This window comes from Schistocerca serialis, chromosome 4 (assembly GCF_023864345.2).
Source record: "Schistocerca serialis cubense isolate TAMUIC-IGC-003099 chromosome 4, iqSchSeri2.2, whole genome shotgun sequence".
NCBI classification, from domain to species: domain Eukaryota; kingdom Metazoa; phylum Arthropoda; class Insecta; order Orthoptera; family Acrididae; genus Schistocerca; species Schistocerca serialis.
The window spans coordinates 23,747,116-23,762,123 of record NC_064641.1 but is presented as its reverse complement, the minus strand read 5'-3'; the positions used below and the strand labels follow the sequence as shown (position 1 = coordinate 23,762,123).

Genomic DNA, 15,008 nt, shown 5'->3' with positions numbered 1-15,008 from the left:
ACCATTGCACCACCACAACTCTATGAGCAACACTGCTGAACGAACTACACAAGTCGAATGCACCCCCCCCCCCCCCCCAACACAAACTTCAATTCATACCTTTATCTTAGTTTCTCCCTAAATTTTCGCTATTGCCAGGGCTCTCCAGCATTGGAATAGAACCCCAGCGTTGGACGTAATGGGGAAGGCATGTACCACAGGTGATCTTGTTGTTGTTGTTGTGGTCTTCAGTCCTGAGACTGGTTTGGTGCAGCTCTCCATGCTACTCTATCCTGTGCAAGCTTCTTCATCTCCCAGTACCTACTGCAGCCTACATCCTACTGAATCTGCTTAGTGTATTCATCTCTTGGTCTCCCCCTACGATTTTTACCCTCCACGCTGCCCTCCAATGCTAAATTTGTGATCCCTTGATGCCTCAGATCTTGTCCTACCAACCGATCCCTTCTTCTAGTCAAGTTGTGCCAGAAGCTCCTCTTCTCCCCAATTCTACTCAATACCTCCTCATTAGTTATGTGATCTACCCATCTAATCTTCAACATTCTTCTGTAGCACCACATTTCGAAAGCTTCTATTCTCTTCTTGTCTAAACTATTTATCGTCCATGTTTCACTTCCATACATGGCTGCACTCCATACAAATACTTTCAGAAACGACTTCCTGACATTTAAATCTATACTCGATGTTAACAAATTTTTCTTCTTCAGAAACGCTTTCCTTGCCATTGCCATTCTACATTTAATATCCTCTCTACTTCGACCATCATCAGTTATTTTGCTCCGCAAATAGCAAAACTCCTTTACTACTTTAAGTGTCTCATTTCCTAATCTAATTCCCTTAGCATCACCCGACTTAATTCGACTACATTCCATTACCCTCGTTTTGCTTTTGTTGATGTTCAGCTTATACCCTCCTTTCAAGACACTGTCCATTCCGTTCAGCTGCTCTTCCACAGATGATCTTATAGATCTTATATTTGAATTTTCCCAGAGACATTTAATTGTCATCTTTATTTACGATAATGATCGAAGTGAAGGAATGAATTAGAAATTGAGGCACAGGCGGAACTCGTACTTGGGGCCTTCTTGTTAACTGGGCAGAAATGCTGACCATTACTCCACTGCTGCACGATGGTCAATATTTCTGTATTAACTACCCAAGTCGATTGTGCTCCCCAACGCGAACTTCATATTTGCACCTTATTTTCCCTGTAAACTTGGGTAGCTTGCGCAGCACCATTGACCATGGCGTTCCGGTGCTGTAATAGTCAGCATTTCTCAATAATAAGCAAAAAGACCCTGGTTCTAGTCCTTTTAATTCATTTCTTCAGCTTCGCCCTAGGACTGGGTGTTTGTGTTGTCCTCATATTTCATCATCATCATCATATCATCATCACTAGTGATAGTGGCTAGATTGTACAGTGTAAAAAAAATTGGACTGTGTAAAAATAGGGACCTTGTACGGGCGCTGATGACCGTGCATTTGAGCGCCCCACAAACCAAACACCATCATCATTTCTTCAGCTTCCATCATTATCGAAGATAAAGATGAGGCTCAAATGTTTCAGGGAAAATTTATAAGATCCGTGAGAATATGATCCATCCCATTCCACCTAACAGCAACCACACGTGTGAATCTCGTGCAACTGGTCCCGTCTGCATGGCAGACGCCGGCGGAACCGGTACATAATGGGTAATCTTGCAAGCTCACACGTCCCGTGTAGAACGAGCTTAAGGGAACTACCATCCCACTCACAGGTTCTCGATAACACCGCAACACACGAGGCTGTGTCTGGCGTGGTGCTGCGACTGGGAAGGGTGGACTGCTCATGAATGGAGTAGAATTATGTACGGCGGTGAATTATCATTCTCCACATTACACTGGGTAATCATCTTCAGGAGTATGGCGGCGCTCAAGTGAGACGTCCCCTGGTTCCAGTGTTCTGGAGAGGCACGGCGGTTTTATGCCTCGACTCATTGTGTGAGGAATTGTAGCGTATGGCTGTAGGTCACGGTTGATAGTGATTGAGGGATCTCAGACGGCGTAACGGTGTATCATGGACTACCGCGTCCCCCTATGTTATCTCTCGTGAGACAGTATCGTGGTGGCATTTTTCAACAGGACTATGTCTGTCCACACAGTACACGAGTCTCTATTGTCTGCACAATGTTGAGGTGCCCCTGTGTTCAGTGAAATTCCAAGACCTCTCCATGATAGAAAATGTGTGGGGCCAGTTCTGACGTTATTTCTGTCCCCCTGTCTGTGCGCAGGATATCAGACGCCCATAACAGTTTCCACAACGAAACTTTGTCTCGAAACCTGCCAGAAAATCCAAAGAGATTCTGGTCGTATGTGAAGTATGTTAGCGGCAAGAAACAATCAATGCCTTCTTTGCGCGATAACAATGGAGATACTATCGAAGACAGTGCTGCCAAAGCAAATTTACTAAACACAGACTTTCGAAATGCCTTCGCAAAAGAAGACGAAGTAAAAAGAAAACGAAGTAAATATTCCAGAATTCGAATCGAGAACAGCTGCCAACATGAGTAACGTAGAAGTAAATATCCTCGGAGTAGTGGAGCAACTCAAGTGACTTAATAAAAGCAAATCTTCTGGTCCAGATTGTATACTAATTAGGTTCCTTTCGGAGAATGCTGGAGCATTAGCTCCATACTTAACAATCATATACAACCGTTCACTCGACGAAAGATCCGTAACCAAAGACTGGAAAGTTGCACAGGTCACACCGATATTCAAGAAATGTAGTAGGAGTAATCCACTAAATTACAGGCCCATATCGTTAACGTCGATATGCAGCAGGATTTTAGAACATATATTGTGTTCGAATATCATGAATTACCTCGAAGGAAACGTTCTGTTGACACACAGTCAACATGGGTTTAGAAAACATCGTTTCTGTGAAACACAACTAGCTCTTTATTCACATGAAGTGCTGATTGATATTGACAAGGGATTTCAGATCGATTCCGTATTCCTGGATTTCCGGAAGGCTTTTGACACTGCACCACACAAGCGGGTCGTAGTAAAATTGCGTGCTTGTGGAATATCGTGTCAGTTATGTGACTGGATTTGCGATTTCCTGTCAGAGAGGTAACAGTTCGAAGTAATTGACGGAAAGTCATTGAGTACAACAGAAGTGATTTCCGGCGTTCCCCACGGTAGTGTTATAGGCCCTTTGCTGTTCCTTTTCTATATAAAAGATTTGGGAGACAAACTGAGCAGCCGTCTTCGGTTGTTTGCAGATGACGCTGTCGTTTATCGACTAATAAAGTCATCAGAAGATCAAAACAAACTGCAAAACGATTTAGAAGAAATATCGGAATGGTGGGAAAAGTGGCACTTGACCCCAAACAATGAAAAGTGTGAGGACATGCACATGAGTGCTAAAAGGAACTCGTTAAACTTCGGTTACACGATAAATCAGTCTAATCTAAAAGCCGTAAATTCAACTAAATACCTAGGTATTACAATTACGAACAACTTAAATTGGAAAGAACACATAGAAAATGTTGTGGGAAAGGCTAATCAAAGGCTGCCTTTTATTGTCAGGACACTTAGAAAACGTAACAAACCTACTAAGGAGACTGCCTACACTGCGCTTGTCCGTCCCCTTTCAGAATACTGCTGCGCGGTATGGGATCCTTACCAGGTAGGACTGACGGAGTGCATCGAAAAAGTTCAAAGAAAGGCAGCACGTTTTGTATTATCGCGAAATATGGGAGAGAGTGTCACGGTAATGATACAGGATTCGGGTAGGAAAGCATTAAAAGAAAGGCGTTTTTCGTGGCGACGGAATCTTCTCACGAAATTCCAGTCACCAACTTTCTCCTCCGAATGCGAAAATATTTTGTTGACACCGACCTACATAGGGAGGAACGATCACCAAGATAAAATAAGGGAAATCAGAGCTCGTACGGAAAGATGTAGGTGTTCATCCTTCCCGTGCGCTATACGAGATTGGAATAATAGGGAATTGTGAAGGTGGTTCGATGAACCCTCTGCCAGGCACTTGAAAGTGATTTGCAGAGTATCCATGTAGATGTAGGAACCAGTTACAACAGTTGTGAGCCGGCTTGCTTCAGCATTGGACATAATGGCCTCATGACACCTTTCCCAACCGAATCAGGGCATTTATACACGCCAGATGGACTACAAAATCAAACTGATTCTTGGGCACATACTGCCATGTTCTTTGTAAATTCGATTCGATGTCGTGGTCGTCGAAATAACATCACGTACCCTCTCAACAAGTACAGTTTCATTTCGTTTCCTCCTTCCATTATGGAAACTTCATTTTTTTTTATTATTTCGGCAGTGTAAATCAATGGCCAACGGCCTTGCCGCAGTGGTAACACCGGTTCCCGTCAGATCACCGAAGTTAAGCGCTGTCGGACTCGGCTAGCACTTGGATGGGTGACCATCCGGTCTACCGAGCGCTGTTGGCAAGCGGGGCGCACTCAGCCCTTGTGAGGCAAACTGAGGAGCTACTTGATTGAGACGTAGCGGCTCCGGTCTCGGAAACTGACATACGGCCGGGAGAGTGGTGTGCTGACCACATTCCCCTCCATATTCGCATCCAGTGACGACTGAGGGCTGAGGTTGACGCGGCGGCCGGCCGATACCGTTGAGCGTTCAAAGGCCTGTTCAGACGGAGTTCAGTTTAATTTAGTTTAGTGTAAATCAATGTTTTAAATGCGTTAACCTAGATAATTTTTTTCTTTACGGTTTCAGTATATTTTTCTCGATAGGTTGTAGAAAAATTTCCGCTACCAGCCACAATAAAAGTTTATTTATTTGTCACAAGACCGGTTCGGGCTTGCACCCATGCTCAGGTTTTGCTGGAGATCACTGTATAAATACAAAAAATTATTTGCTGTTGACTAAACAGATACAAGTGAGACAATTGTAAGTGGCAAGGCAGCATTTGTCGAAAATATACCTGTACTTACATAAAGATGAAGCGTCATTATTATAGCTACGCTGTGGTGACAGTTTTTCCACTTAGTTGCACACTTATTCTCATTTTCACGTCCATATTGCAGTTTTATAAAGTTTAGCTGCATATTTCACTATTACGATGTGCACTCGTGAAATACACTGTGTTTATATACAAACATGTGGGCTATGCTCAAAGAACTTAGACGTAGCAGGTGTAAAGATGTTACTCATACAGAAACATGCAGGTTATGGTCAAAGAACTTCGCCACAGGCAGTGCAGTGGTGTTGCACATATACAAACTTTAAAAAAAAAACTATCATAGACTGCAACGTTTTTTGATACACATTGTGAAATTTTTGATCAAAATTTTTGTCCGAGAACTTAGATCTCGGAAGTACAATGATGTTATTTACATGAAATTACTAAACGCTATTACAAATTAAAAAATGACAGCTAGAGCTGTTTTGAGCCACACTGTTGTCAGAGAACTTAGGTCTAGGAAGTACAATGATGTTACACAGATGAAATTTTGAAAGCTATTACAAATTATGAAAATGACAGTTACAGCTTGTGTTTACAATGTGACTTTTACAAATTACGACAATGACAATTGAACTGTTGTGTGACTGCTACAACGAATTTCCATAGAGTATTACTTTGTTATTATATCAGAGGATAATTAGTTTTTTAATTTGAATATTTCATATAATATGTGAAGATAAGATTTGTTTTCAAGCTCCACTTGTTCGTTGAGAATAAGGTCTGGTGAGTTAGGGCTGTGGATATAAATTTTTAGCTCTTCGAGCAGATTCATTTTCTTTCCTTTGTCCACAGTGTGTAGTATTTGTAAGTTGTCTGTAATGGCTGTGGCTGAGTGAACATGGTCTTTTAGATGCATTGCAAAGGTGGATTTATCAAAGTTATTTAGCCGGAAGGCATCACATCCTCACGGTATCTTATAGGTAAAATTTCATACCAAACTGCCAACCTCTTTGGGAAAACTGGTATTCAAATTTCTTTCAGCACTAAGAACAAGCTACAACAACAAAAATGGCCCTGAACACTATGGGACTTTGAGGTCATCAGTCCTCTAGAACTTAGAACTACTTAAACCTAACTAACCTAAGGACATCACACACATCCATGCTCGAGGCACGATTCGAACCTGCAACCGTCGCGGTCGCGTGGTTCCAGACTGAAGCACCTAGAACCGCTCGGTCACAACGGCCGGCAAGCTACAACAGCACATCATCCACAACAGTAAGACAAACAACCAATGCCACCACAAATCGGGTATTTACAAACTTTTACGTGACAATTGCCCACAGTTCTACATAGGCCAAACTGGAATTTTTCTACATCCTATAAAGGAACAGTCACGGAGTTCAACAGCATCCACTATGGATAAAATTCATTTTTCCCGATGTTTTGATCGTGTTCTCCGTTACTTGCAGTAGCATTAATTATGAGGATCTGTCGTACGTCTGCTGACGAATTTTCCTTACGAACTTTAGAGACACAGCAGACGTTGAGTTCTAACGCTTGTACGCCGCGTGTGAGATCACCGGGAGCGTGTTTCATGTAGCTTACGAGCCGCAGCGTCCATCGACAGGGGATCGTAACGTCGGGGTCGCCAGAGGGGAAGGGAGGACCGCAGATTTATGGCGGCTCGCTACAGCCATCGCGTCGTTCCCTTCGTTTTTCTCCCCTTTTCTTCCGGGAACAGTTCGACGGCGCCGATTAACAGGAAGCAGTAAAACCGACGAAAATACTTTCCCCCAGCCGTAATGTTCCGCACCGGCGGGGCCCTCAGGCTGGTGCGGCAGACTCTGAGCAAAGCACCCGCCGCCACGCAACAGACGGTGATTCGGCGAGGGGGCGGATTATCTCATTCACCCGAGATGCAGATCGTTTCAACATGCCGATTTTGTAATTGTACCAGCCAAAGAAAATAGCTACAGCGCCTGAAACATTCTGTACCAACTGACCTATTATACCCAAAGCAATCTCATTACTGAAGTACAGTTCTAGTGTTTGCCTGTGCGTCAGAAGCCCATCAGCCTGCATTCTGCCGTTGAGCAATAACTTGCTCGTAAAGCTATTGACGCATTCACAATGTATACGACAGCCGGAAAAGTGAATAGGCCTTATGGCAAACGTCGCCAAACTATACTGAAGCGTCAGAGAAACCTGTACATGTATATTCAAATACAGAGATAGGTAAACAGCAGAACACGGCGCTACTTTTTTTTCCTTTATTGATTTTCGATTCCCCCCCTACAGGGGGCGGGCTGGCAGCAGCTTAGTACTCTGCTCTTCACCCTATAGAATTTTGAAAACATAAGAAGAAGATAAGAAACAATAAAAGCAGCTACGGTCGCAGGTTCGAATCCTGCATCGAGCGTGGATGTGTGTGATGTCCTTAGGTTGGTTAGGTTTAAGTAGTTCTAAGTTCTAGGGGACTGAGGACCTCAGATGTTAAGTCCCATAGTGCTCAGAGCCAATAAAGGCAGGCGATAAAACGGTGACTTAAATTGTAAAATGGCGGAAAATTGTGGGAAGTTAAAAGATAAAACAAAAGGTCGGCGATGCTAATAAAATACACAGGAAGCAGACAGGTAAAATAGTAGACAGACAATTAAAAAAAAAAGATAAAAAATATCGACAGTGTGGTTTCTGTTCGCAAGAGATATCAAAATCACACCCAGCGACAGTATGATGTCCGTTCGCAACACGTCAGAAAAGACGCACAACACTGAACACACACTGGAAGCACTGCACTAAAAAGTCGGAACGAAGATGACACACCACAGCTAAGGGCTGATGTGGGGGGTGGAGTACGGCCGTGCGGTCGGCGGCAACGCCTATATAAGACGACAAGTGTCTGGCGCAGTTGTCAGATCAGTTACTGCTGCTACAATGGCAGTTAATCAAGATTTAAGTGTGTTTGAACGTGGTGTTATAGTAGACGTACGAGCGATGGGACACAGTCTCTCCTGCGGGCAGCGGTGGCCGTGCGGTTCTAGGCGCTCCAGTTCGGAGCCGCGCTGCTGCTTCGGTCGCAGGTTCGAATGCTGCCTCGGGCATGGGTGTGTGTGATGTCCTTAGGTTAGTTAGGTTTAAGTAGTTCGCAGTTCTAGGGGACTGATGACCTCAGCAGTTGAGTCCCATAGTGCTCAGAGCCATTTGAGCCATTTTGACAGAGTCTCCTAGGTAGAGATAAAGTGGGGATTTTCCCGTTCGACCATTTCACGACTGTGCCGTGAAAATCAGGAATCTGGTGAAACATCAAATCTCCGACATCGCTGCGGTCTGGAAAAGAGCCTAATAAAAACTGGTTCAAATGGCTCTGAGTTCTATGGGACTTAACTTCTGCGGTCATCAGTCCCCTAGACTTGCAACTACTTAAACCTAACTAACCTAAGGACATCAGACACTTCCATGCCCGAGGCAGCATTCGAACCTGCGACCGTAGAGGTCGCGCGGTTCCAGACTGTAGCGCCTAGAACCGCTCGACCACCCCGGCCGGTGGAAAAAGATCCTGCAACAACATCACCAACAACGACTGAAGAGAATCGTTCAACGTGACAGAAGTGCAGCCTTTCCACAAATTGCTGCAGATTTCAATGCTGGGCCATTAATAAGCGTCGGCGTGCGAACCGTTTGACACAGCATCATCGATATGGGCTTTTGGAGCCTAAGGCCCACTCGTGCACCCTTGATGGCTGCACGACACAACGTTTTATGCCTCGCCTGCGCCCGTCAACACCGACATTGGACTGTTGATGACTGGAAACGTGTTGCCTGGTCAGACGAGTCTCGTATCAAATTGTATCGAGCGGATGGACGTGTACGGGTATCGAGACAACCTCATGAATCCATGGACCCTGCATGTCAGCAGGGGACTGTTCAAGCTGGTGGAGACACTGTAATGGTGTGGGGCGTGTGCAGTTGGAGTGATGTCGGTCCCTGACACGTCTAGACCCTACTCTGACAGGTGACACGTAAGTAGACATACTGTCTCATCACCATTCATATCCACTGTGCGCTCCGCACTCCGACGGACTTAGGCAACCCCAGCAGGATAATGCAACAAACCACAGGTCCAGAATTGCTGCGGAGTGGCTCCAGGAACACTCTTCTCAGTTTAAACACTTCCGCTGCCCACCAAACTCCCCACACCAACGTTATTGAGGATGTGTCTGATGCATTGCAACGTACTGTTTGGAAGTGGTCTCCAGCCCCTCGCACTCTTACCGATTTATGGGCGGCCCTGCAGCATTCACGGTGTCAGTTCCCTCCAGCACTACATGAGACATTAGTCTACTCCATTCCACGTCGTGTTGCGCCACTTCTGCGTGCTGGCGGGTGCCCTACACGATATTAGGCTGGTGTACCAGTTTCTCTGACTCTTCAGTGTATCAGACGAGCGGTGCGGTTATACGCTGAAGAATATCCAGATCGTGCCAGGCACTCACGATATGTCTTTGCGAAATTATAAAAAAAAAAAAAAAATCCAGAGACTATAATTGTGGAGAATAACATACGCCAAGGAAAAAGAACAGCGACTGATGACACAAGTGAAATCCACATTTTAGCGGCAATAACACAAATTGCTAATATCACTACGAGGCGTCTCGTAAGTATGAGAGGGACCAACCAACCGAGTGTTCTACGAACACTACATTCCATCGCATTTCATCCTCTTCGCATTTTGCAGCATGTATAGCTTCATGGCAATGACTTACAAAATTGGTTACGTTTCTCAGAATGTTATCTACGTAACCTGTAAAGTGATGCGGCATATCTATGCAAAGTTATGTTTAAGGAAGAAAACTCGTTTGCAAATCATGGGAAAGTAAATCTTCGCAATATACATTAGTCATCATTTTAAAGTCCATGCTGACTCAAAGAACTCAATTAAAACAAAGCTCTTAGTCCATCAAATTCGGTGCGTGTTTTTCAAGACCGCATCATTACCCCCGGTTTATTGGTGGGGATCTAAATACACTCAAGTATCTCGAGTTCCTAAGATATGCTGCTGCAGCAGTTATCAGAAGACATCCCGCTGTACATAAGGGAGTCAGTGAGCTATCAACATGACGGATATCTCTCCCATTCAGGACATGTAATGCCAGACCCTCTTTAGAGAACATTTGGAGAGCATTCGAACGGTCGTTCAGAAACGCAAAATGACCTTCACACCACATAAAATTTAACAGTTCTATACTTTCACCTGCCGCTAAAATTAAAACAAGAGGTCTAATAAGGAAACACCGACGACTCCCAAAGGCATGAAATACTTTATAACAAGGCCTCTAAGCCGTTAACTCCAAATGAAATGGAACGTGCAACATTGTTTCCCTGAAATCACTGGTATGACAGCCACGACAAGGAACATACCAGCAATACCTAAGTTACGTGCTTGTTTACATTTGGTATAACAGAGCAGACGTTCGTCAAACTATTTCTCGTGATGGCTGGGCAGTGTTTTGCGGCGCTGTTGTCTTAATGCTATTTTCATCATACGCATTACTTAGTGGAAGTTCTCTTAAAAGCTTCTTTCCATTGCCACAGATAAAAGAGTCGGTGTCGCAATCCGGTGACCATGAACACCGTCCGAACAGGCCTTGAAGACCAAAGGTACCGACCGGCCGCCGTGTCATCCTCAGATCTTAGGCGTCACTGGATGCGAATACGAAGGGCATGTGATCAGCACACCGCTCTACCGACCGTTGTGAGTATTCGCGACCGGTTTCGCTACTCCTCAATCAAGTAGGTCCTCAATTGTCCTCACAAGGGCTGAGTGCACCCCGATTGCTAACAGCTCCTGGCAGACCTGGACGGTGACCCATCCAAGTGCTAGCCAAGCCCGACAGCACTTAAATAAGATGATCTGACGAGAACGGGTGTTAACACTGCAGCAAGGTCGTTGGCATCCGACGACTGTAAACAATGAAAATTACTCGCGAACGGCAGGAAATTCATCACATTGTCTGCTATAACTTGGTGAAAACCACACTTCGTATTCATTTATTCTGGATTGTCATGTCTTAACTGCATCACTCTCTATATATCCCGTGCGATGCTTCTGGAAGCGACGCTATACACATCGTTTGCCACGTGTTGCAGAATGTGTGTCCATGTCATCCAACGATATATTCAGTACTTGTTGCTGGTAGTTGTCCTTCCGAATCGATGCATTATTTTAGATCATCTTCTACTTTGTGTGGCGTTTGATTTCGGGTTTGTTTTGTATCCTTAGATACCTTCATTTTACAAACTTTTGCCAGTTAAACCACCACATCTCTCTCTATACTCAACTTTACACTGTGAAGTGCATGGGGAGGGGAGGGGTACCTCCCAATGCATCATTTATTAAGATTTCTTTCTGTGGCATTCGGGTATTGATTGCTGGAATAATGATTGGTTAAACACCTCTGTGTGCGTTGTAATTAGTCTAATTTTCTCTTGGGGATAGTAGCGTATTGCTAGATTGCTCACTTAAAGTTGATGCTTGTAACATTATAAGTTGGCCTTCTTCGTATAATTAGCATCTGTCTTCAAGCGTCTATAAGTTGAGGTTGTTAAGCATTTCCTTGACGCTCTCCTGCAGGTGTAACAAAGCTGTGAACACTTGTACAGCCCTTCTTTGTTTACATTCAACATCGCCTCTTAGCCCTAACTGGTGTGGGTCCCACACACCATAGCTGTATTTTAAGAAGGTCGTACTACTGTGTTGTTAGCACTCTCTTTTGGAGACTTATCATATTTTCAAACGCCTTCCATCAGTGACTGGAAGTCTGCCACCTGCTTCACCTATAAGGGAGGATATGTAATCATTCCATTTCTATCCTTATAAACTGTAACATCCAGGTACATGTATGTGTTGACAATTGTGAACCACTCAGATTTTGGTCTCAGGATACAGAGTTTATACATTTTGTGTATTGAGCAGATTAACATAAATGGACATTTGAGGCAAATTGCCTATATTTTCAACACTTTGCAATTGTATCGGCACCTGACTGGATAATAGTGCACCTTTTATCAGACGGTACTCCATTGTACACTGACGGAAAAAAATTCCATCACGAAGAAATAATGAATATAGAGAATTCATTTGTTTAGGTAACATATTTAAGCGATTAACATTGCAAGACCACAGGTTAATGTAAGCACGAGTAAAAGTCATTGCAAACGTCAATTGCTGGTGCATTAATAAGCAGTGTAACCGCCAGAATGTTGAATGCAAGTATGCAAACGTGCATACATTGTGTCGTGCAGGTCTCGAATATCAGTTTATGGGATGGAGTTCCATGTCTGTTGCTCTTAGTCGGCCAGTACCAACGCAACGTGCCGACACTCTCTGGAGCAAGTCGGGTGACGACAGCGTCATGTGGATGAGCGTGATCCTGTTGGAGAACAACCCCAGATTGGTGCTCGTGCATGGTAGCACAACAGGCCGAACCAACAGACTGGCGTACGGAATCACAGTCAGGGTGAGTGGGATAACAACGGGAAGGCTGCTGATGTCACACGAAATCCCACCCCAGACCATAACTCCAGTGTGTCTAGGGCGCAGACAAGTTGGCCTCCTTCTGACGAACACACGGTCTCCACTGGCACCGAGGCACAGAACTGGCTTCCATCAGAAAACACAGCAGACGTCCACTCCGCCCACCATAGAGCTGTCGGCTGATAAAACTGAAGCTGCAGGTGGCGGTAGTTTGAGATCGGTGGAATGCACACTGCAGTGAGTCTGCCTCATAGCTATTCTTCAAGTAACCGATATGTAACAGTTCGTTGTATCACTGTGGTACCAACTGCTGTTCGAACTGCTGCTACAACCATACGAGGTGCATTCAAGTTCTACGGCCTCCGATTTTTTTTCTAATTAACTACTCACCCCAAATCGATGAAACTGGCGTTACTTCTCGACGTAATCGCCCTGCAGACGTACACATTTTTCACAACGCTGACGCCATGATTCCACGGCAGCGGCGAAGGCTTCTTTAGGAGTCTGTTTTGACCACTGGAAAATCGCTGAGGCAATAGCAGCACGGCTGGTGAATGTGCGGCCACGGAGAGTGTCTTTCATTGTTGGAAAAAGCCAAAAGTCACTAGGAGCCAGGTCAGGTGAGTAGGGAGCATGAGGAATCACTTCAAAGTTGTTATCACGAAGAAACTGTTGCGTAACGTTAGCTCGATGTGCGGGTGCGTTGTCTCGGTGAAACAGCACACGCGCAGCCCTTCCCGGACGTTTTTGTCGCAGTGCAGGAAGGAATTTAATCTTCAAAACATTTTCGTAGGATGCACCTGTTACCGTAGTGCCCTTTGGAACGCAATGGGTAAGGATTACGCCCTCGCTGTCCCAGAACATGGACACCATCATTTTTTCAGCACTGGCGGTTACCCGGAATTTTTTTGGTGGCGGTGAATCTGTGTGCTTCGATTGAGCTGACTGGCGCTTTGTTTCTGGATTGAAAAATGGCATCCACGTCTCATCCATTGTCACAACCGACGAAAAGGAAGTCCCATTCGTGCTGTCGTTGCGCGTCAATATTGCTCGGCAACATGCCACATGGGCAGCCGTGTGGTCGTCGGCCGTCAGCTTTCGTGGCACCCACCTGGATGACACTTTTCGCATTTTCAGGTCGTCATGCAGGATTGTGTGCACAGAACCCACAGAAATGCCAACTCTGGAGGCGATCTGTTCAACAGTCATTCGGCGATCCCACAAAACAATTCTCTCTACTTTCTCGATCATGTCGTCAGACCGGCTTGTGCGAGCCCGAGGTTGTTTCGGTTTGTTGTCACACGATCTTCTGCCTTCATTAAACTGTCGCAGCCTCGAACGCACTTTCGACACATCCATAACGCCATCACCACATGTCTCCTTCAACTGTCGATGAATTTCAATTGGTTTCACACTACGCAAATTCAGAAAATGAATGATTGCACGTTGTTCAAGTAAGGAAAACGTCGCCATTTTAAGTATTTAAAACAGTTCTCATTCTTGCCGCTGGCGGTAAAATTCCATCTGCCGTACGGTGCTGCCATCTCTGGGACGTATTGACAATGAACGCGGCCTCATTTTAAAACAATGCGCATGTTTCTATCTCTTTCCAGCCCGGAGAAAAAAAATCGGAGGGCTTAGAACTTGAATGCACCTCGTACGTCGAATGCGACGATCTTCCGTTCCCATAGTGCGGTGTGGCCATCCGGAGCCCAGTCTTCTTGCAAACGCACATTATCGTGACCGCCGCGTCCATCAATAATGTACTGCGGTTACATTCCTCCCAAATCTTTCTGCAATACTGCGGAAGGACCATCCAAATTCTCACAGCCCCATTACACGGCCTCATTAAATGTGAGCTGTTGATAACGGTGTCTTCGTAGACTTGAGACAAAATGGTTCAAATGGCTCTGAGCACTATGGGACTCAACTGCTGAGGTCATTAGTCCCCTAGAACTTAGAACTAGTTAAACCTAACTAACCTAAGGACATCACAAACATCCATGCCCGAGGCAGGATTCGAACCTGCGACCGTAGTGGTCTTGCGGTTCCAGACTGCAGCGCCTTTAACCGCACGGCCACTTCGGCCGGCAGACTTGAGACAGTCTTAACATAAACTCACTACATCCAGTCTCAAAGGTAACTAACGCTCACGATCATAACAACGCGTATTTAAAGCAAATCTGATCTGCATCCTCATAGTGGCGTTACTACCGCCACTCTTTAGCGACTGGCGTGAAATGTGAATAGGCGACATCTTTCAGATGTAGAAACACGTCCACCAACGTTCGTTTATCCCTCAAAATTCCTTCCTGGTGCCAGGATTTTTTTTCCCGACAGTGTAGGTAACTACATCATACACCACTGGCCATTAAAATTGCTACACCACGAAGATGACGTGCTACAGACGCGAAATTTAACCGACAGGAAGAAGATGCTGTGATATGCAAATGATTAGCTTTTCAGAGCATTCACACAAGATTGGCGCCGGTATCGACACCTACAATGTGCTGACACGAGGAAAGTTTCCAA

General features: G+C 45.0%; 1 pseudogene; it reads left to right on the top strand.

The window, feature by feature from the left end:
- The first annotated feature begins 4,345 nt into the window (after nucleotides 1-4,345).
- Nucleotides 4,346-4,463, top strand: LOC126475847 (5S ribosomal RNA; annotated as a pseudogene).
- The last annotated feature ends 10,545 nt before the right edge of the window (nucleotides 4,464-15,008 follow it).